The 22,731-nt window shown below is 46.3% G+C and overlaps 1 protein-coding gene across 2 annotated transcripts in view; it reads right to left on the reverse strand.

The window, feature by feature from the left end:
• FRMD4A (FERM domain containing 4A) overlaps positions 1 to 22,731 on the reverse strand; it is a gene marked incomplete at both ends in the record, with an annotated part of 371,294 nt that overhangs the window by 108,922 nt on the left and 239,641 nt on the right. The gene's annotated exons all lie outside the window — the stretch shown is intronic.

Below are 22,731 nucleotides of genomic sequence, written 5' to 3' on the forward strand. Positions count from 1 at the left end.
CTTGGATAACATCTCTGGGCAGTAAAGGAGATGGTGCAGGGTAACCCCCTAAGCAGGCACCCTTGAGTCTGTTACAACTGAGTAGTGGCCAGGAGCATGAACCAAGTGAGAAGATGTGGCCAACTGCAGAAGCAAACCAAGACTGCAAGGGCAAGCAGGAATCTTCTTAGGAGGGATTTGACAGGAAGTGTGGAATTCCTTATGCTGACTGATGTAAAAATTGCTTCTGTAGCAGTGCCAAGGTCACTGCCGGCTCATCTAATCAACCATGAAAACATCACTGAAGCAAGTTAAAAAGTTGCCCCGGGTCAGTTTGCGCACACAACTTTTATTACTCTTTATTTAAACTTCCTAGGTTTGTTTTCAGATGGCTGGAGGAAGACAGATTCTTCCTCTATCATCTTTCTTTGGGTTTCTCCCAAAACCTAACACAACATCAAATCTGTTTTGTCCTTTACAAGACAATCCTGAAGACAATCCTGGCTGGCTGCTTACTTTGCTCTGTGCTTACTCTAGCAAACACTGTGTTTTCAGGAGACTATTCTGAACTCCATGGGTGGTTTTATAGTATTCTCAGGAGCTGCATTCCATGGATGGATGCAGTCTAATGAAAATACATCCCAAATTTGACAGTTTTGGCTGAGATTTTCCTTGAGCTTCCAGGGAATTTAGGGCAAAGGTATGAGCTGCAGACTCAGGAAGACTGATACAAAAAAGGCATAAATGAGAAGAGTATGCACAATAGATCAGCAGAGCAGAAGGAATATACCCACATGCAGGAGGACTTTGCCTTAGTTGAAGAGCATAGGTTTCATATAAGCAGAAGACTTATGTCATAAGCATCTGTGCTTTAAAGCAAAACAATATTCTTAAGGTCACTGCCACTTAAGCATCTCCAAATTCACCTAGTCTCAAGATAACTGAGACTGGGCATATTTCGTGCTTGGATCTCATGGTTTAGCAGCACTGGCTTTACCGGTACTAGTAACCTGAAGAGGACCATAGCATGAACTTGAGTGGTCTTCAGACTGCAGCACCACTTGCACAATGGGTTAGCCTGTGGGAGCTAACGTTCACCCAGACAATGGCCAAGCACCATCTGGGGGATAGCCTGGGACAAGAACTACTTCCAAATGTCATTTTGAATCTGTCTACCTTATTCCAGGAGAAGAGAGTTTAGACAGGTGTTTACAGCAGAGTCTATGAACCCTTGAGCAAATTCTGACTTGTTTCTTCAGTCAGCACTAAGCCATTGATGCTCCTCTCCTATGAGCCAAGGCAGAGAAAGCACAGACCCAAATTGTCTGTCAACAGTCAAATCAGGTAAACCTGATTTGTATCTAAAGGGGCCTACAAGAAAGCTGAAGGGGGACTTTCTGCAAGGAAATGTAACAATAGGACAAGGGTGAATAGCTTTAAACTGAAGGAAAGGAGATTTAGATTAGGTATTTAGGTAGTTCTTTACTATGAGGGTAGTGAGGAGCTGGCACAGGGTGCCCAGAGAAGCTGTGGCTGCCCCATCCCTGGCAGTGTTCAAGGCCAGGCTGGACAAGGCTTGGATCAACCTGCTCTAGTGGAAGGTGTCTGTGTCCTTGGCAGGCAGTTGGAACCAGATGAGCTTTGAGGTCCCTTCCAACTCAAATCAGTCTGTGATACTATGAAACAAACCCAGATTTCATATATTGCTAAACCAGAAGAAATAGCTCATGTGGTAGCAGGTTTTGTAGCAACATTTTGCACAGATTACAAGACACAGCTCAGATGTGCATAGCATGTGCCACCTTTCCTTCCTGCCATCTAGCTGCAGCCATGGCCAGCCAGCCCCACGCAATGATGTCTTAATCCAACAGCCAGAGCACAAGGCTTTGTCCCCTCCCCTAGGTTTGGTCCCATGGTGAAGGACACTGCAAGCTGGCCAAGCATCAGACCTGTGTGCTAGTTTGGGTTCAGTCCCTAGTCGTGGACTCCCTAAATACAAAAGAAACTCAAGCTGTTGTCTCTTTTGTCTGATTTGTTTTAGGTGAGGGGAACGAATGCTGCTCTAGACTTGCTGTGAAGCAGGGATATAATGATCTTCTGAGTTACTTTGTCATAACACAGCTGCCTTTGTTACTCCCCTTACCAGTTTTCTGCTCTGTATAGCTATTCTTTTAGCATGCTGCTTCACCTTGATATCTTCGAGTGGCCTGGAAGGAGCCTGTGTAACCAGGCAACTCTTCTTCTTTCCCTTGTCCTTGCAAAGAGTCAAAAAATCTCGTTTTGCCACACAAAAGCATTTAGGAAGTTGCTCCTGCAACAGAGATCCTAACAGAGACACTGGGTGAATGCTCAGTTTCATTACTACTATCTGTAATCAATTTAAGCAAGCAAAGATATTAGTGAGACTCGTATCTCATTCTTTTATCACAGAACTGGAGTCTGCAGAGGTTTTTTCACCTTCCTTTGCACGTAAAATACAGCAGTGACGGATACAGAGACCAGATTAGATGGAGCTCTCCAACTGGAGACTGGTGCTAAATTAATACAAACTGAAGCAGCTCAAGATGCAAATTGCAAATGCTGTGCAGTTAAGAAGTTTGTGTAAGGGGCTTCGGTTCAAACCCTTGTCTTAATGCAAAGAGAAAAAGACTGAGATACAGTCTTCTTTGCAGCGTGCTGGGTTGAAAGTTATATGGCCTAGTTTAAGAAAGTGCTTTCCACATGGCAAATTTATGCAGATAATCTCTATCGTAAATGTTTGGCTTAAAGTATTTTGGGTTTTCATGTGCCTTTCAGCTTCTGCAGATCTGTATAATCTTGAAAAAGAGTAGTCAACTGCTGCGAGAAAGTCAATTGTATTTCAAACCATCTGACTGTATCACATGTGGCAAATCAAACCTTGAACATGAAGCGAGCTCCGAAGCCAACTTTCTGTGGCAGGAATCCATTTCACACTCAGTTGACAACAGGGTTTGATAAGAAAGAGCTCGGCCAGTGTGAATAACCAGCTGCCTTCTCTCTATATATTTTGATTTGGTAGCATCTGTTGAAGTTTTCTATCACTGAGAGCTTGTTGGTATTCTTTTTAAGCATTAAAGCTACCTTGACAAGGTCAACAACAATTCCTACAGAGGTCAGCATTTTTATCTTGAAATATTTGATCATAATTCTATCAAACATTAAAGAAAGAGTTTGGCCGGGGCACATAATGAAATTGGACAGCTCACACAATCCATTTATCTTTTCGACTGTAAACCTCCGAAGCGCTCTAGTTCATCCAGTTTCAAATCAACTGTAGAAATCTCCATCTCCATCCAGCCTACAGAAATTGGTGCTTGGAAATGCTCTTGATCTCGTGTTGCTGATGTGGAAAAGGAAAAATATTTTCCCAAGACACACTAGCTTAGCTGCATTCTTACATTGTGTTTGCTTTTTAAACATCAACCCTGAGTGAGGATGTTTATTTCCATCCTGACTTGGTCACTTTTTCATTGCTGAAAATACTTAATAAGTGAAGTGACGGCTTATTTTTGTAGCACATTTGCTAAACACATTAAAATCATTGATTAAGAAAACCTCCATGCAAAACCTACATGACCATCTTCTGAGCTGTGAGAAGCTAGTTCAGATTTTAGCAAGTCTAATGTCAACAAAAGTAAATAAAATCAATAACAGTGCTGGGTCTGCTGCATCGAATAGGACCTTCCTGTTTTATCCTACACACCATTTGTGAGTGCAGAGAAACTAACTAATCTTAATGAGATCTACTTCCCCATGTGCTGAAACTGGAGAAGGAGGATGCTTTCAGAAGCATAATGGGTGCACAGGCTTTTATGCATTCATTTTCTTTATCCATGCTTATACCTAGGGATGCAGTCAGGAGAGCTTACTTCACTGACAGCTTCTCCAAATATACAGCAATATTAGATACTCCCTTCCCTAAAGAGTTTGGAGTTGAAGCGTATTGGTCCTCCTGGATGCTCTCATCAATTTAATTATCTGCACACATACAGTTGCTATATTAAGAACATTCCACAACAATTTGAAGCTTCTGGCTTAAAACACTCAAACATAAAGCACACTATGAAAATACTACACATCAGATGGACAATTCTTCCCTTGGGAAGGTCAGGAGAGAGAGGCTGAGCCTCACTCGCCAGATGTTGGTTACTTTGCTTAATGCTCAGTGGCAAAGCTCAGATGCTGAGCAAACTGCTTTAACCTTGAAACCAAATAAAGGTCCAGCTCCCAAGGCACAGTAAATCAGCACTACTTCACTTACACCCTCATTGATAGTCTGGCCTCTAACCTCCTGTGTGTGAGTGTGGACCCCAAGTTCACCAGAGTGATGGCTAGGACCAGCCCATGACTATCCTAGCCTTCCACACACATAACACACCTTGTCCTGCAAGAGAGAGGGTCCTCTATACTCTTGGTGAGCAGCCCAAGAAAGTCGTTGCTTCTTGAGTCAGCAGAAGGTGTTGAATGTAATCAAAGCTTAGGCTTGTGATAAAATCATGGTTATTTCACAGGGAATGGAGAAAGTCAACAACTTCTCACCTACAAAAGGATAGAAATTCCCTTTACCTTCAGCTACTCATTGTTGTGAATTAAGTTTAGTTAATTGGATTCTTTTTGGACTCTTGTAACTTTTGACTGGGTGGTTTTGCTTTGCATGAGTAGTGGCTTCACATGGGCAGCTGAAGCTGCTGGAGCCTTAGGCCACAAGTGGAGAAAACTGAACTAAATTTACAGCCTGTACTTATTTATGTAAACGAAGTTGAGGCCATTGCGAATTGGAAGATAGAGAAGTTGCATCTATTAGCAAGGTGCAACAACTGGAGAGATAAGAAGGAATTTATGGCCTGCCTGGAGATAAGGAAAGAACCCAATGATGAATGAGGAGACCCCAGACCAAAATTCACCATTGGACCAAGAAGCATGTGCAAGGCATGTGAACAGCATGGTATCAGATGTGTAGAATGTAAGGTTATAAAACCCTATGAATTTCTATGTTCTGGGTCCCTCCCGGAGGCACCCAGCTTGAGCCTGCGCTCCTAGTCCTGTACCACTCGATCATTAAGTTATTTTTGTAAGAATTGGGTGTCTGAGACTGCTGTGGCAAACCCAAGGCAGAGAACTTTCTGTAACATCATGTTAAGCGCTATATGCAGTTTTCTCTAAGGAGTCTTTACATTCAGAATCTACATGTGAAGCCAACCAACTGGCTGTGTGTGTCCTTAAGAAGCCTTAAGACACATCAGGGAAGCTGCCTGGGTTCCCTCAGATGGTCCCCTCTTTAATCAAGGCAGTCACCACGTACAGCAGTCACCCATGTCAACAGAAGGACAGGGACAGGGCATTCCACAGAGAAGATTGAGTTGCAGTGGAGAAATCCCAGGCACAGGCAAGTCCTGCCTCCACTTCTAGATGTTGGTATTTCACAGAATCCCAGAATGGCTTGGGTTGGAAGGGACCTTAAAGCTCATCCAGTTCCAACCCCCTGCCACAGGCAGGGACACCTTCCACTGGAGCAGGTTGCTCCAAGCCCCTGTGTCCAACCTGGCCTTGAGCACTGCCAGGGATGGGGCAGCCACAGCTTCTCTGGGCACCCTGTGCCAGCGCCTCAGCACCCTCACAGGGAAGAAATTCAGTTTCTCCTGTGATATCTGCAGGACAAACACAGGGAATGCTGAAACTCAGTGCAGCTGAAAGAGACAAACCGTTCTGGTGCACATCTGGACTGCCTGAAGCCTACATGCGTCCTACCCCCTCCAAACAGCTCTGCTCCTAACAACTTCGAAGGTACCCTGAAGGTGGATGAGAAGGGGATGAGGATGCCATGCTTCATACCCTGACTGTAGGATCACCGTTGTCATAGAGCAACCCCATAAATAAAGGAGGAGGCAATGCAGAGTACTGATAATTGGCCACAGCTCGCAAGAAAAGAGAACAAAATAATGTTTGCTCACCACAGGAATTAATGGGGGGATAAGAAAGGCTTATTTCCCCTGATGTTTATAAAAAGAAGTGCTGGTGATAAACCAGGCCCATTTAAAAGTAAGACAGTGAAATGAGTGACCAGATGAGATAGTGTGTGTCTTCTATTAAACGACTAAACATCTTTCTTTGCAAAGAACAAAGAAGAAATAAGTGAGAGGGATTAGGAGAGAACTCAGGCAGGGGAAAACTGTTAGCTACTAAAACAGCTACTAAAACAACAATTGGAAGATGTATACGCATACAAATGTGGGTGATGACCCATGAATTGGCGATAGCGGAATTAGCCCATAAATGTAATGAACTGTGGAAGGAGAAGCTTGGAGACTTTATGGAGAATTGGGGAGGATTCTTCTAAGAAGGAGAGGTAGAAAGCACACAAAGGCAGCCTGGTTTCTGACAGCCCGTGGCTGGTGTGGTGTCTGTGGGAAGAGAGAAGGAAGATGAGTGTATCAGCTTGAGATAGGGATCTAGAGCTCGAGAAAGGGATTTAGGGAGGGATGCTGATGCAAGCTCCACCGCTTCCTGTGCTTGAAGACAGGAGTGCCTTTAAGGCTGGAGGAAGGGGCAGTGGTTAGAAATGGCCATACCTGCTTCTCTGCCCATGAGGTTTCATTTCAGAGAATCCTTGGCTGCCTTATTTCCTTTTTGCAGAATGAAGGTTGAGGGCAGGGTTTGTAACAGGCCCTAGTGGTCTTTACCCACTGATTTGGGACTGGGACTGACTTCTTTACGTAGTCTCATTTCTGAACTAAAATGTCGTGTACCTACCCACAGGCTTGGTGTCCCGGGGATGGAGCTGGGGGCATTTTCTGTTCAGAAGTACTGCAGAGGACCCAAGAGCAGACCAAGCACAGCATGCAGTGGCACGGCACAGGGGGCTGCTAGCCCCGGGCTGAGCTAGCTGCAGTTATGGGGTCTGAGATATGCTACCACAGTGCACAATCAGTTTAACCCAAGGGCAGCACAGCTCTTTGTCCCTTGAAGTATCCAAAAGCTTGCTCAGCAAAGCCAGGAATGGGAAGATGGCTTTGACCCAAACCCTACACTGCAGCCAACACTCTCTGCTTGAGTAAGGACTCACCCAAAAGTGACACCAACCCAAACACATCTCTGTGCAGACCCGGGGACCTATGTCCTTCCCCACGACCCGTGCTGAGACCACACTTCCCTCGTGGATAGGATAGCAGCTGCCTGTCCATAAAAAATGCTGGAGCTCTTTCTCTTCCCTAAGGAAGAGTGAAACCCCTGTGCCAGCATCCGGAAAATCTCTTTCTGCATCTCAGCAGACACCTCACTGCAAAGTGAGACTGAAGTGACTAAGTAACTATATTTGTTCATACTTTCATTAAACCCAAAGTGAAAGATGGGCAGGAGCAGATTCTAAAGCAGCATTGCAGGCAAGAGAAATCAGAGAGACTGATCCCAGTTCATCTCTTCAATGACAGAGCCAAAATTTCATGTGTTGGGCCAGCCCAGAGATCAGTCATGTCGCTGGCAGATAATTCTGGAAGCACAAAGGCTTCCAGTAAATGATGCTGTAGATCTTGATGGCCTTCTGGGAACTGAAGGCATCTCTGCTGACCAGCCAGCGGTCACACTGCCTGCGTGACAGATCTTTCTCTGCCTCCTGATGTTCTACCAGATGGCTGTGGACCCACCCCAAAACTTGCTCCTTGTAAAGAGTAAATGCTTTTATAATTTCTGATGCTGAAAGGATGCAGTTGTGGAAAGAGTCGCACTTCATATGTGAGGGTGAACAGAATAATATTTAATGTGGTTTCTGAAGAACTGAGGGATGTGAATTTGGGTAGAATTTGGGTTTTTGTCCTTCTCTGTGATAAAACAAGACAGATGTCTGACTTACAGTGGGGAGTTAACTTTGGCCACTTTGGGGTTCAAGTGCCGCAGTGTCATAATCCTTTCTTCGTAGTCCCTTCCACAACAGTGTGGTGGTTTTTACATCTTGCATTGAAAGCATGCCATGGACTCAGTGAGGGTTTGTCTCTGATAAGTATTCAGAGCTTCATTATTTAAATGGTGGGAGCTTTGTTTCTTATTGGTTTTCCTTTCCAAATAACTTAAAGTGTTGTCTATTCAGTGAAAGCTTTGGAAACTGGGTGGCTGTCATCTGAATTTATCCCCCCAATTTGGACATTGGTATTAACAGGGAACATTCAGCCATTTTAAACTCTGATTCAGCATCAGAAGAAAAAAGGACTTGCCCCATTCCTCCTTCCCAAAGTGTCCAGGTAGCCCTTTTAGAAGCAAAGAATGGACTGAGTGAAGCTTAGCAGATCCTTGCTTGCAGCACAGGAAACACCAGTATGGGCTGCTGGTCCCTGTGCCTTCAGCTGCAAAGCGGCAATACCGTGTGCCACTAAATCACAATGTAGTCTGCCCTGCTTTCTCATGTAGTTCATTTTCCTATTGAATGGACTTCAAATAGGAAAATCTTTATTTCTGCATATTTCCCTGCCAAATAACTATCCCTCTGTGTAAACAGAGCTTCTATACCAGCTCCTTGGTCACCTTAATGTCTCAGTGGCTGGACTCAAATTATTGAAGACTACAGAAAACACCATATATCTTTAGAAAGACATTTTCCATTCCACTTGCCATAGGGATCAGGAAAACCTTTGTTCGCCTGTCTTCTCTCCCAGGAGGCACTGAAGATGTGACTGCAGTTTATCCTAGGAAGAAGATGCCAGTATGTTTTTGAAGAGAAAAGAAACTAGATAGCAAAGGTATTTCACCCTGCAATGGCTGAATCCACACAGGAGCTCTTTGCTGGTAGGGAAACGTTATGAAAAACTGAGGAGAAATCATAAAAAAGCCAAAAGTTCCAAACAGAGACTTGGTCTCAGACAGAAAGTGGTTATATGAGAGCAAAGAGGTATATTATATTCTTGTAGTGTAGACCGCTGCTGTTCAGTAGAGATTCATCCATCAGTACCAGAAGAGAAGTTGGCTTATGGCTCTTTGCTGCTTTGCCAGACTTTTATTAAATGCACAAGAATGTGAAGTCTGTAATGTCTAAAAGTGAATTTATTTAACAATGAACTCTTTGAAAAGGGAGTCCCAGATGTGTAATTAATAATGAATCAGTGATTTGAAATCTGATCCAAAGCCTACTGAAGCTGATAGACAGACTCTCTGACTTCAAGGAGTTTGGGATAAGGCTTTCATTAGGCAAAAGGGGGGGAAAAGAAATAATTAAAAGCTGAGCCAGCTAGTTAGTTAGAAAAATATTATAACTTGGATTGTGCACTAAACAGAGACACACAGTGCTCTGCACTCACATAGACCCCTCTCTGCTGACAGGGGACTCACACATTGCAGGGTCTGAAGCTGAACTTGAAATCTAGGAGATAAAATAGAATTAAAGAAAGCTGTGAGAGAGCCCCAAAAGGAAAACCTCCAGCAGTTGGAACCACAGCTCATTTTCTCTTGGCATGCACTGGGAGATAGCTGTCACGGATGTGTCATTTGGAGGCACCAGATGCTGTGTGCCGGAGCCCTGCGGGTACCCCCACCCTGCTCCAGCCCCAGCCTCTGCACCCACCTCTGCTCTGCCTCTTCTAGCTTTATATCAGCTACATGCAATGCATGGCATGGACATAATCAACCTAAGATCCCTGCCAAGTCCAGCGAAGCGTGGTGTCTAGGGCGGGATGCAGTTTGTCTTCCATCAGTGCAACTTAATTCAATTTGTCAGGGATGCAGATGGTTTGGGGGAGCCCGACCCAGTCACCACCATCCCGACATCAGCCAAATCTTGCACTGTGAGTCTTGGTTGGGGCTGCCCCTGGTTTCCATCTGCCTTGCAGTGTGAGCCTAAGGGGAAGGTAAAGGAGATGTTTGCTGATAAACATTTCCATTGTTCCATGTCTTTTCCTGGAGACACACAGCACCCACATTAAATCATCCCCTGGAGTCAGATATTTTTAAGTACAGTAACACAGCTCATTTTTAAATAATCAAATAATAATTAAAAGTAATTGTCTCTCATTCCTGCTGAAGAACCAATGCGTCTACATTGAATTTGCCTTTTTAATAGCAAATTGTAACTCAATCTAAATGTAAATTCCTGGAGAATCTGCTATCTAATTCTCATTATTTCCACTTGCTTAATGCAATTAGAAACATCTGTCACTGATCAACTGTCCACACAGTGAAAACAAATAATAATTCATGCTATCTGCCTCCATAGTGCTTTTCAGGGAAGGGACTGCTTTAAAACCATTCACTAAAGCCCAAGAGCTAGAGCTGTGCAAAATGCTTGTGACAAGCTCTGAACCACACTGCATGTGCCTGACCATCAGTGTCTCTGTATCCCTCTGACATTTGCTGAATAAGTTGAGAAAATCTTGGGTACATATAAAAATGACCTGGAAACTGAGGGTCTGAGGTCCCCATCTTCAGGGATCTATTGTGTCCTGTTGGGGTCAGATCTCACCCCATACTCCCAAAGTCTGGACCCAAAGCTGTGCCAGAGAACGCAGGTGTTTGTATTGCTGGAGCTGTGGTTGCCAAAGGGGCAGCAGGAGGCCAGTGAGTGGGATATTGGTGCAGAGAGAAAGGACACTGGAGTCACTGGGGCTTGAGGGTTATCCCAGTTGTTGCCTGTGGTCCCAGTTTGGCTCTGCCTATGAGAAGAGTGGAGAAACAGCAGAGTGAGGAGAAAGAGGCACCCAGTCCCCATGAGATGAACCACGTCAGGGGCATGGATGGTGATTCCTCCTCTTTAAAGCACATTATAACCTACCTGTGTAAAGCCTCCGGTTGCTCAAAAGGCAAGAAAAATCAAAGAACTAGAGAAGATAAACCTGAACTGAACATCAAGAAATGAGCTTGTCCATCCCCTGCCTACTAGTGACAGGAATGGAGGAATAAAGGCAGACTCTAAGTGGAAAGGGATTCTCATCAGGCATTGACTGCTGAAATATCCTCAAAAGAGAGAACTAAATTCATCTGAAACCCAGTCTTCCTAGTAATCAAGAGAAGCTCAATGCCAAACCCGCCAATCTTTATGCCTTTGAGCTGCTCAGCAGCCATAGGCTTGTCCCATGCAACAGTCTGGCTGCTATGTCGGGCTGGTGCATGGGTGCCAGGATGGCCTCTGAAACATCAGAGAGACAGTCTAGAGACTGTCACAAGCATGAGCAATGCCTTTGCCTACATTGCCATGTGGGTCAGAACAACTACTCATGAAATGCTCCAAAGAAAGGAGGTGAAATGATGTGTAAATGGCTTGGCTGGTTGATCTTATTATATTCTCAAAAAGGACGAAGGCAAGTCTGTCCAATTCACTTCTTTCCCAGCAGACAAGTGTAACTTAGAGACATTATAAGATCCACCCTGACAAGTCCAAGTCACTAACACTGTCTGGGCCTTCAAAGCAGGAGGATAGGAATGAGCTGAAAGTTGATGGCCGTCCATCAGGTCACATCTAATCACTGCTGCACCTCCTGCTCCAACCCCCGCTTTGTTTCTCCATCTTCCACCATGACCACAGGGTTATTCACCCAGAAATGAGCCAGAGGCACCTCTACAGCTTGGCAGCCTTTTTATCCCAGTGGCCCAAATGTGCCATCATCCTAGGATGAAGGGATGCTTGTACCCCTCATCCCATGTTATTCCAGCGGGTGAAGGGGATGGTGGTTCCTGAAAGCAGATGTGATGGGGACCAGGCTGCATGACTAACCTGCTGTTTGCTTGCACAGGAAGGATTATTCGTGTTCTGCCAACAGGAATGCTGGAGACAGGCAGCACAGAGGACACTTCTCTCCAAAAATAGAGAGGAATCACTAACCCAAAATCTATACTAGAAATCAATTTTCTCCAAGATAAAACCCTTCAGTGCTGGCACATTTCACTGGCTCTACCTCCAAGTGTCTGGTTTGACCTGCTACCAAGATAGCGTCATCTTCAAAGTCAGGGCAGAGACTGAAGCTTCCTCCCAAAGTGCATTTAGATTTGTGCTTCTTCCTCCCCAAATAGGGGCACTTTCCCAGTAAAGGTAATAACGGAAGTTTTCATTCAAACATAATGGTGATGAGGCATCTCTGAATGCAGACAGATGGGAAAGTAAAAGACATCCTATCTATATTAACAGCCTCTCATCCAAGAGGATTGCTTCTCTGGGAGAGGTCAGGACAGGGATGTAAGGGAAGAATGAGCATGTCTTGCTGCTCAGGATGAGGTCATGCAGTTCTTTTTAAAGCTTGACCCAATTATTATCCAAAAGCCATCTCCTCTGTCCTGAAAATTAGAGAAGCTGATGGGTTTTGTGATGACATCCCGTATCGCAGCCAGCACAAATGCCATCGGCAGTCTTCCTGTGCTTGCTCCTTCTCCAGGCACTGAACTTACAGCATCCTGCCCTCAGCAAGTTACAGGATCCCTGGGGAGCAGGGGGATTCAGGGAAATAAACTATCAAAGAAAGAGACAAATCTTTTTCGACATCAGATTGCCAAAGCTTCCTCGTAAGTAGGAGGGACTGACATGAAATAAAGATGGAAAGGGCCATCAAACCACACACTGGATATACAGCAAAGGCTGGGGGATGGAGAAGTGCTGTATCACTTGGGGATGGCATTTTGCGTCATTTCCAAACAGACTGGGCCAAAAAACACACTCCAAAGGCAGACGGAAAGGATGGAGACTGCAATAGGACAAGGGGCAATGGGTTTAATGTAGTGGGGTAATGGGTAACAGGAAGTTCAGGTTAGATATAAGGAAGAAGTTCTTTACTGTGAGGGTGGTGAGGCACTGGAACAGGTTGCCCAAAGAAGTGGTAAATGCCCCATCCCTGTCAGTGCTCAAGGCCAGGTTGGACAGAGCCTTGGCCAACATGATATAGTGCGAGGAGTCCTTGCCCATGGCAGGGGAGTTCGAACTGTATGGTCTTAAAAGTCCTTTCAAACCCAAACCATTCCATGGTTCTGTGATTTTATGACTGTAGAGGGAGAGGTGGGGAGGGCAAGGCTGGGGAGCACCCAAGCTTCCCTCCTCGCACCCCTGCACTGCCCATCACCAGCCTTCTGCCACTTCTACGTGTTGGCACATGTCTCCTTTTCCTTGCATGCTGAGGCACGCTAGCCCAGCAACCTTTCCTGGTAGCACTGTGGTGCCAGATCCAGCTTTTCTTTGCTTTGCTCAGTGCCAGTGCCAGGTGTGATGCCGAAACCCATGTCTCTGTGACTAACCAGTCCAATGCATCACTGAGGGCAAACCATTCCATCCTGACACCACGCAGCCACAGCCAGCTGCCACTTTTGGTTACCTGAAGCAAGGGAAAGGGAAAGGAAACCTTTTTCTAGTGAGATGGTAACAGTTTAAGGTCCTTTTTGCTCATTGCAGACAATATCCCTGAGCCTGGGAGCCTCACCCGTGGCCAAGGCTCTCACTGTGCCACGCTGAAGGAAGAGGCTTTTGGCTGGAAGTTGAAAACTTTTGTCTAAGCTGCATTCGCTTGTGGCTGAAAGGAAAGGGAAAGGGAATATAAACCAGTTTTCTATAAGCTGAGCAATGTAGCTTAGACAATCAAGCTTGGCATCTCTCATTCACTATCAACCTAGTATTTGTACTGCGTGGTCTGATGGAAGCAATAAGGGGAAATGCTCCATCCTGAAATGCTGGCTCAGGTTGGAAATGCACATTTTTCACCTTGGCTTGAAAGCAAATCAGCTCTGCTGCCTTGCTCATAATGTCTTCTGAGCTACAGGCTTCCAGACTGTTCAATATCTCCTGAAATCAACGGGTACATACGTTATTATCTTCCAAAATTGCTTGCTCAGACCATGCTATAAAAATAATTTTCTATTTCTATTTCTGCTGCCTTCCAAGAGACGGCTTCTGCCCTGGGCCACTTTTAGCACTTTCTCACCCAAATTTACCATTTTGGTTTCTTTCCCAGCCTGCAGGACATGAAAGGAGGAGCTGAAGCAGGACTGATCTGACCACACATAACCCTCTGAAATGTGAACACCTACCCAAGAGGTAATTGCAGAGTCCTTTGGCAGTCAAGGAGAGAAAGGGGCACGACTCATTTCAGATGATCCATTTGAGGATGAGCTCAGCTGTGCCCTACAAGTGCCCCTCTCTTTCCATTGCCTGTAAAAGCATAGCTCAGGCACAGACACCCACACTGCACATGCCTTGAGTTAAATGAGAGGAATCTCACCGCTGTCATGGACCAAATCAGGCAAGTGCTCAGGGCAGCCAGGGGTGGAGGTGAGGGACGGGATGTGGCACCAGTGCAAGGCCTGCTCTATCATGAAGGAGCAGTAACAGAGAGCAGATGGAGTTCTGTGTCTTTTAGCCTTATCATCCTGCTGCTAAATCTCATTTATTTCCATCTTTGTGCTTGGTGGTGCCCCATGGATGAGCCCTGCTGTTGCCTTAGGAAGAGCGATGTGAAGCTGGGGGATGTTTGGTTATCCATGGCTGCAGCAGCATCTCATGGATACAACGATGTATTTCACAGCCACTAGCAGATTGGTCCAGGCATGAACAAAAGCTCCACTGAGGCCAGGGAGTAGATGAGACGGGCAGAAACAATAGTGAATTTCTGAATTTCTCCCAAGTAACTGTGAGTGAGAGGTTTTCTCTGTAACAGAGCCAGTAGATGCTGGATGTGCCATTCCTGTACTGGTGTATGTGGTGGGAGGCCACCAGGACAGTTTAAATTGCTGATGCTCTGCAAAACTTTAGGAGTTAACTCATTGGAAAGAGTTTTCTCCCATCACCAGATGTTTTACTGGGACTGTGACCAGCTCTCCCCGCAAGTTTGAAAAGCTCCATGTGCTCAAAATTAAGGATATTTGACAAATTTTAGCAGAACAAATGGAAACTAGATACTGAATATCTTCACCCACATCTGGCCAGCTCTAAAGAATATCCAGTTCTTAGCATAGGCGGTATGAATAAACATATGTCCTCAGCTTATCTCTCTCCTGAAAGCTCATGGATAGCTCCCCAGCCTGTATTAGTTTAAATTCAATTTATTCAGGAAGACTGATAAGAGTGATATTGATTACGCAGGCCCTTGGAAATCACACCCTTGTTTCGTTCCATGGAGGAGCATGATTGCCATTCCCTGTTTATTCTCTTACAAGGCACTTTGCTGTGGGATCCTGTTCCCTGAGGCTCTTAAAGCGGCATCTGATAGATGTGCAGGGTTTGGTTACTGGGGTCTTAGGGCATGAAAGGATGAAACCTGCTCTCAGCTCTGTTCAGAATCCAGCAAACAGCTCAGAAAGAGGAGAATGTGCAGCATTACCGTGCCAGGGAAGCATCCTCCTCTCCAGTTAACCTCCTCAGGGCACAGAAACACCTCTCTGCCATAGGCAAGGTCAGCCCTGACCTGCCTCATCCTCCACGGTCACTTTGCTCCCCGCGGCTATTGCCCCCTGCCTCCATCTGTCCTATCTTCTGCTGATGCTCCTCCCATGCCTGTGCTGACCCGCAGGCAGCTGAGGAGCAAATCTGGAGGGACTGAGCTATCCCTGCTGGGTTTCATTAAGCTCCAGTCTTGCCTTTCCTTTCTCTAAAGCTGCTTGACCACATTGACCTTCACTGCATAGCAGATCGTTTGGAGGCTGTTCATGCTCCCTGTCCATCTGGGTTGATGGATGATCTATTCCTGCCCTGGAGCTGTGTGCCCTACTGCGCCTCTTCAGATCTTGTTCCTGGTGAACATCACTGAGAAGCATGACCTGCCACCTTGCTCTACACAGCCTGCCTTGCTGGTATCTGAACTTAGAGTATGTTCTCCTCCAGCAAGTCCATCCCTTGAGTGCTGTCTGTAGCTGTGTCTACCCTCACTGAGCATTATGGTCATCAGTGCTGAGCTCAGGGGGCCTGGAGCACACAGCACACCTGAAGTTAGCTTGAATTAACCTTGTAGGGCCAGCACCACCATTTTGGCCTTGATGGAGCCAAGCTATGGTGCATAGCAGAGGCTCTTCCACTCCTAGTTTCTGAACCCAGCTCAGGATCCCCTTCTGAGATGCTCATTTCACCTCCTGTCCCAAATCCATTCAGTTTTGCCCTCATAATTGGGTGGATCTGCTTTGCCACCTTCACCCTGCCTGACATACCTCTTGGCTCTTAAGCTGGATTGTACATTCTCTACCTCTGTGCATCAGATTTCTTTCTCTTCTGCCCCTGTGCTCTTCCATCTCCCAGCAAAACACTCTCTCCTCCAGGCTTGACTTCTGTGGACTTCTGGGTTTATTTGAGCCCAGGCTGAGAAATGAATCTCCACCCTGACACCAGATACTCTGTAGGCCACAGATGGCCAGTGGTGGATGCTTTTTGAGGGGGTTAGTGAGGCTCTGCAGAGCAGCTCAACAGAGTCATTCATTACAGGCTGAAAGGCTGGGTCTGGAAGCAGACCTGGCTCTCCTGGTCTATTGCTCATTTATCTTGTCTAAGACAAGAGGTAGGTATTGTGCAGCAGCTTTGTCTTCAGGAGCTGTGCTGACTGGGAAAGCCAACAACGTTCCCAGCCCCATATTCCCCTTGGAGCAATGCTAGATGTATTTTCCTGATTTTGGTAAAGACCCAGCTTTTCAGCAGAGAATCTCTTGACTCATCGCTCACTGGTTGCTCAGAGAGCACAGACAGGGATTGCTACTCTGGGCTCCCACCTCCCTTTTTGCTGAGCAATCTCTCCTCCATCTCCTGGTGACCAATCACAGATGTACACTTGTCCAATTTGCAGCCGTGCTCAAAAATGATCAAAACTCTAAATGGAGACCTGAGGGGCACTGAGGGCAGGAGGAGCCTTTCCTGCAGGAGAGAGATGGCTTCACACCGTTCATCCACCAGGAGCCCCAGGCTGTGGAGGGGCAGTTGCATGGTTTGTCCTGGTGATGTAAATCCCACCCTCTATGGCTTCCAAGCTGATCCAAAGCTGTGAATCTCAGTAATCTTTAATGCCAAAGATGTTAAAAGATCTATTTTGGAATTTTCCAAATTCTACTTTGCTGAGCTGGACTGGTCTCATTCTTGCTGTAGTAAATCAGGGTTTGTTTCTGAAATCAGACTTATAGCGGAGTCGTGACATTGCAGTTAGGGAAAATAAATCCTCCTCTCCGAAAGGCAGATCTGAGCACCCCTTCAGCTCCAGCTCATTTTAAATTATGGACCAAGTCCAATTTTTGCCCATTTTCTCAGTGCAAGGGCCTGGATCCTGACAGATTCCTATCAGAAAACCCACTTGAGCTCAGCCTGGTCTGCAGTTATTTGTCCGCCCTACAGAAAACATGCTTTTTGTCTCTTTGGAGAGCAGCAACACACCAACCCACAACCTACAAAGCCACTCAGAGGACAGTTGTCAAACTAATGCTGAGGCCTTGAATTAAGACAAAGCTGCTTCATTGCAGCATTGGAGAGGCTGGGTGGGAAGACCAGGGACTCTTCCTTGGGCACTAACCGAGGGCATCATCACCAGCCCATCCTATAGGGTTATGGGACCTGCCCTATAGGACATGCACTATAAACAGCCCTGTTAAGGTAGTACCCACCCTTTGCTTGCTTGCTCCCAGCCCAGCACTGATGGCTGCTGCTGCTGCAGAGATGGTTAAAGTGCTCTTGGAGCAGAGCCTGCAGGCACCACAGGGAACAGAGCTGCCTCCCCACACGAAAGGACAGCTACTGGCACCCAAACATCTCCATTTACGGTCAAGGCTGCCCAGCTTCATGTCTGCACCAGCCCTGGAGCTGGTGCCTTTAAAGGGATCCCCAGTTTTGGCAACAGAGCAGGGCTCAACCCCATTTTTCTGCAAGTTTTGTGACTTCTCAAGGGAAGTTGATTCAATCCTGGGACTTGCTTATCCGCAGCATGGGATATAGTGCTGTGGTCCTGCTGTGGTCCTCATGCAAAACCTGTACCCAAAGTTAGACAGCTTCTCCCTGACGGCAGGCAGGTGCCATCTTAAGTGGAACCTCTGCAGTTTTACCACTGTGCTAGTCCAGGTAATCATCCTGTTTATTGGCATAGAAAGATGTGGCAGCAAGAAAACACAGGGAAAACCCCACTGAGTATTAGTAGAGTTACTCCTCTCAAAAGATGCTGTATCATCCCCAGGACAGCGTACTCAGCTTGGCCCCAGTGGGGGTGAGCCTGGAGGAGCAAGGGACACTGGTGAGGTCTAAACTGAGCATCTCCACCAGGACAGCCACCCTGATTACAGCCATCTATGTGGCAGTAAGGCTCCAGTCAAGGAAGCACCTCACCAGCCTGGTATCTCCCACCCTGGCTTGGAGGAAGTTCCTGGGGTGAGATGCTGAAGCGTGCCAGACACACTGGGGACAAGTGCTGGGCTCCTGAACTGAAGGAATCCTGATCCACTCAGAGCAGAGCTGCCACATGAGCTGAAAAGGGTGGAAAAGGATATTCTGCAAATCCCATTCATTTTGGCCGTATGTATACACACAGACACCCCCTTTAGTGAGCACAGTGAAGCTGCACCTCAAATTTTGTGTTCAGTTCTGGACCCCTCACTGCAAGAGGTGAGGTGCTGGAGCGGGGCAGAGAAGGGCAATGGAGCTGGTGCAGGGCCTGGAGCACAAATGTGATGGGGAATGGCTGAGGGACCTGGGGGGTTCAGTCTGGAGAAGAGAAGGCTCAGGGGGGCCTTATCGCTCCCTGCAACTGCCTGACAGGAGGATGTAGTGAGATGGGGGTCGGTCTCTTCTCCCAAGTAACAAGTGATGGGACAAGAGGAAATAACCTCAAGCTGCACCAGGGGAGGTTTAGATTAGGTATTAGGAAAAGTGTCTTCACTGAGAGGGTGCTCAGGCACTGGAACAGACTGCCGAGGGCAGTGTTGGAGTCACCATCCCTGGAAGTGTTCACAAACCGTGTAGATGAAGCCTTCAGTGACATGGTTTGGTGGTGGACTTGGCAGTGCTGGGGTAATGGTTGGACTTTATAATCTTAAAGGTCTTTCCTAACCCAGTTTGTTCTGTGATTGTGGGTTTGGATGCACTTGCATGGCAGCTGGGGAATAGAAAGGTCGCAAGCTTATCTAGCTTGCCCTGAGCCACTTGATAGCAAGAGTTGCTTAAGAAGTGGCGACATGGACATACGGGTGGGTTAACCACCCAAATACAAATGTGGTGCTGGCTCCTCATCTCTCCCCATCATCTCCAAAGTGGACTCATGGTCTTTGGGGAGAAGGTTAGAAATAAAAAAGCCCAGTTATTTCCTATGATGAAATTTCAGAGCCCTCCAGACCCCACAGGCAGCTCTGCTACGAGCCTCAGATGAGCTCTGTTTCTGCAATAACTCTTCCAGAGAGAACGAATTAGGAGGCTTAACACTTTCAGATGACAGTTCATGGAGCTGCTGCCAGATAACAGGCAGCAGGAGCGATCTAGGCCTCCTGATTCAGCCAGCCCGGAAAGAAGCCCTGTTCATAAGAACCCACATGAAAAGGAATGAATTGCCAGTTATGCAAAAGTCTTTAAGTAAAGCAATGCAAATCTTTCAAGTGTAGCAGACAAGTGATGCAGTTGGGAAATAATATAACAGATAGAGAGGCTGAGAGTGGGGAATGTGAGTAAATCCATTTTCCAGAAGCAAGAGAAGGGACTTGCTTGCTGAAAAGGATTAGCTGGATAAAGCCAAACTGTGTTAGAAACTAAACATGCATCAAACAGAAACAGGGAAAAAAACCCAGGTTGTAAGAAGATCCAGTTCTGCTCCTGCTCAGAAAGAAAACGCTGTCAAAGAAATATCCTATGTAAAATTGCCACACACCCCAGATTGTCAACAGGCATTTATCAAATGAAACACATACCAAATGCAACTCTTCTTCCTAATCCCAAGTCAAACACGCTTTGGCTTTCAGACCCTCAGGAAGAGATTTCCATATGATCCTCCTCTGTCTCCATTTATGATTAGTCCTTCTAAATTTCAGCATTTATCTGACAAAACACACTGGGGAGGGCTTGCTTTCATCCGCAAAGCCTGTGTTTCTGCTTTTCCTTAGCTGCTGCTCTACCTCTCTGCAGTCGCTCAACTTGGGAGGAAAAGACTTTAGTCAAGACCCTTTGATTGACTAAACCCAGGATCACTTTCCCGATGGTGGTAACTCCAAGCCCTTGTGTTACGTGCCAACACCGAAGCAAGCCAGCATTCAAAGGGGTTATAAGTGCTGCTTCTGAGCCAAAGTCTTACTTTTGGGGCTCAGTAATGCAAATAAAACACATGTGTGTGTGGGGTCCCACTCGCAATAGCTGTGAGGCCAATCTGAGGGGTCTTTGTAGTTCTGGGAAAGAATTTGTGGTGTCGAAGCATTTCTATCTGGTCTGGTGGAGCTGTTGCACAGAGCCAAGGCTGACTCCTATGAGCAACCACAGGAGCACGGTTACCACTTGCTGTCCTCCTGCAGCCCGAGGTATGGTCCTCATTACCCCCCAATGGACATGTTTCGAATGACATATTCATAAACCCCTGAGCCTGATCACAGCTAATTTGAAGACAAAAAGGGGAGGGCATTCGCTTAACACACTGCTTTTTTCAAACACCATGATCGTTCCCAGATGCATCTGTTTCTGCCCAGCAGCACTGGAGGCAGCAGGAGAGGAAATCATTTCAGCTCCCTGGAGTCATCAGCCTAAAGAAGTTTCAAGATGCTCCAGGAGCTCTCCTGCATCCGTTCAAGGCAGCTCTACCCATCTCCCTCCTTTGATCAGACCCAGCTTCTTCTGCTGTCCTGTTCCACACCACAGCACAGCAGCAGGAGCTCTGAATCCTTCTATAAGCAGAGCAATCAACAGCACACACACACAAGAGCTGCAAGGCAGTGTAAAGCCAGATCCAGGTTAGGATATTATTTCGATCTCACCCATGGCAGAGAAATCAGTTCTACCAGTTCCCAGCAGTCTTTCCTGGAGTGAGAAATCAGCTGTGGAAAAGCTTCCAAGAAAGGTTTAGGTTGGTGGGAAAGGTGAAATTTCACATGAGAATTAAAGAGCCCTGCTCCCAGGGGACTCAAGCCAATGCAGGTCTAGATGGTAAGGCCTAACGCAGCTATGGAGGAACCTCTTTTATGCCATAAAGCAGCAAATCATCCTTCTGTTTCAGCCTGTGGCAAGATACCCACAGGAAAACACAGCTTTGAAGTGACAGCCAGAAGCTCAGAGCTGGATGAACTTTTTATTTACAGCTTCTTATCCAGTTCAGCTATGAGATAAGGCAATAATAATAATAGCAGTGCTCAGAACTTACAAAGCAACTTTTATCTGAAATCTCACTGCAAGTTACAAACAATGCAGGTCACTTGGTGAGCCTTCCCCTAGCAAAGTGCACGTTGCTCCCAAAGGGAGCCTGGTTGATTGAGGGCCCTGAGCAGAGCAGCCCTAGGACCACCTCGAAGCTGGTGGCTTTGTCCATGCTTTAGATGCAGGCAAAGCAAAGCATTGTGCCCAGGTCGACAAAGAGTATCGATATTGGAGACATACTTGAATCCAAACATCCTCTTCCTCTGTTGGCTGCTCCACCCAAAAGTGATTTATTTACTATTGCCCTGAGCAGAAGCTACCTAACAGTACTGAAAAGCCTCATTTAACCAGAAAAGCATCTGAGACGTCTCAGTGGAAGATGCTGCACACATAGGGGCACGGTGGTACTCAGAGATCTAGGTCAAGCTACATGCAAGAGAGGTTGCTGCTTTTCCTGGGCCTGAATTTTTCATAAGCAGCCCTCCTGCCTTCCCCCATCCATACGTTACTTGCAAACAGCAAAACCAATTTATTGTACAAATCAAAATCAGCCGTGGGTCACCTGCAAACTAGTTAGTGTGATTTACAGAGTAATTCACTGCCTGTATTGATTAGGAGAAATTCCCGTTGAAGGTGTGATCAAACACTTAAACCCACATAATATCACACGATACTGCTTCTGCCCACTCAGAAGTGGATATGGAGCTTCCCAAACCAGCCTCCTGTTATCTTTGCTATGGGGGTTTTTTTGTGTTGATAAAACCCTAGAATAAGCAGGGTTGGCCAGGGCAGATTTCCTGCAGTATATTTTAAACTGCGACTATTAATACTGCGAGAAGTGCTTTAGCACAGCTGTTCCTCAAAAGCCCATTCATTTTTAATTGAACTAAGAAGAGTTAAAAAGGCATGTATATGAAATAGGAACCCAAGTGCTGCATCTTTTCAATGAAGGTGGCTGATCTTCCCCCAGGCAACTGCTGAGCATTAGTGAGCCCAGTGCAGGGATGCTCACGATACAGAGACCATCGGTGTGGTGTTTGGTTTTAATCACTCATCTTGATCTAGCTGTTCTCTTTCCAGACCTAGCCTGGCTCGTTCAGGGCTATTCTGACTGCACTGTCACAAGGAGCTGAGGGATTTCACCTCCTCAGTGACTATGGACATGGAAAAACATTACCATTAACGTTTGTTAATAGTGTTTTTAAGCAACTTCCCAGAAAGCAAAGCTGAGAATGTGCTTCCGGCGATTGAAGTTGCCTCCAGCAATCCCCATTCAGGTTTGCCTGTGCGGGGCAGGATCCTGCCCCCCTCCCAGCTTATCAGCTGCAGCCGGGGGATTTGGGCGCTATGGGAAGTTTCATTTCCTGCTTCTTGGGCTGCCCCTGGCTGGCCGGCAGCCTTAGTAAAAAGAAAGACATTCCTCTCATTCTTGTTATTAACCCTTTGGTGGTCTTGAAGAGATGAGCCAAAACTGTCAGAAAACTAGAAAACTGGATGATCTTTAAGGT

The sequence above is a fragment of the Psittacula echo genome, assembly GCF_963264785.1.
Source record: "Psittacula echo genome assembly, chromosome: 1".
Taxonomy (NCBI): domain Eukaryota; kingdom Metazoa; phylum Chordata; class Aves; order Psittaciformes; family Psittacidae; genus Psittacula; species Psittacula echo.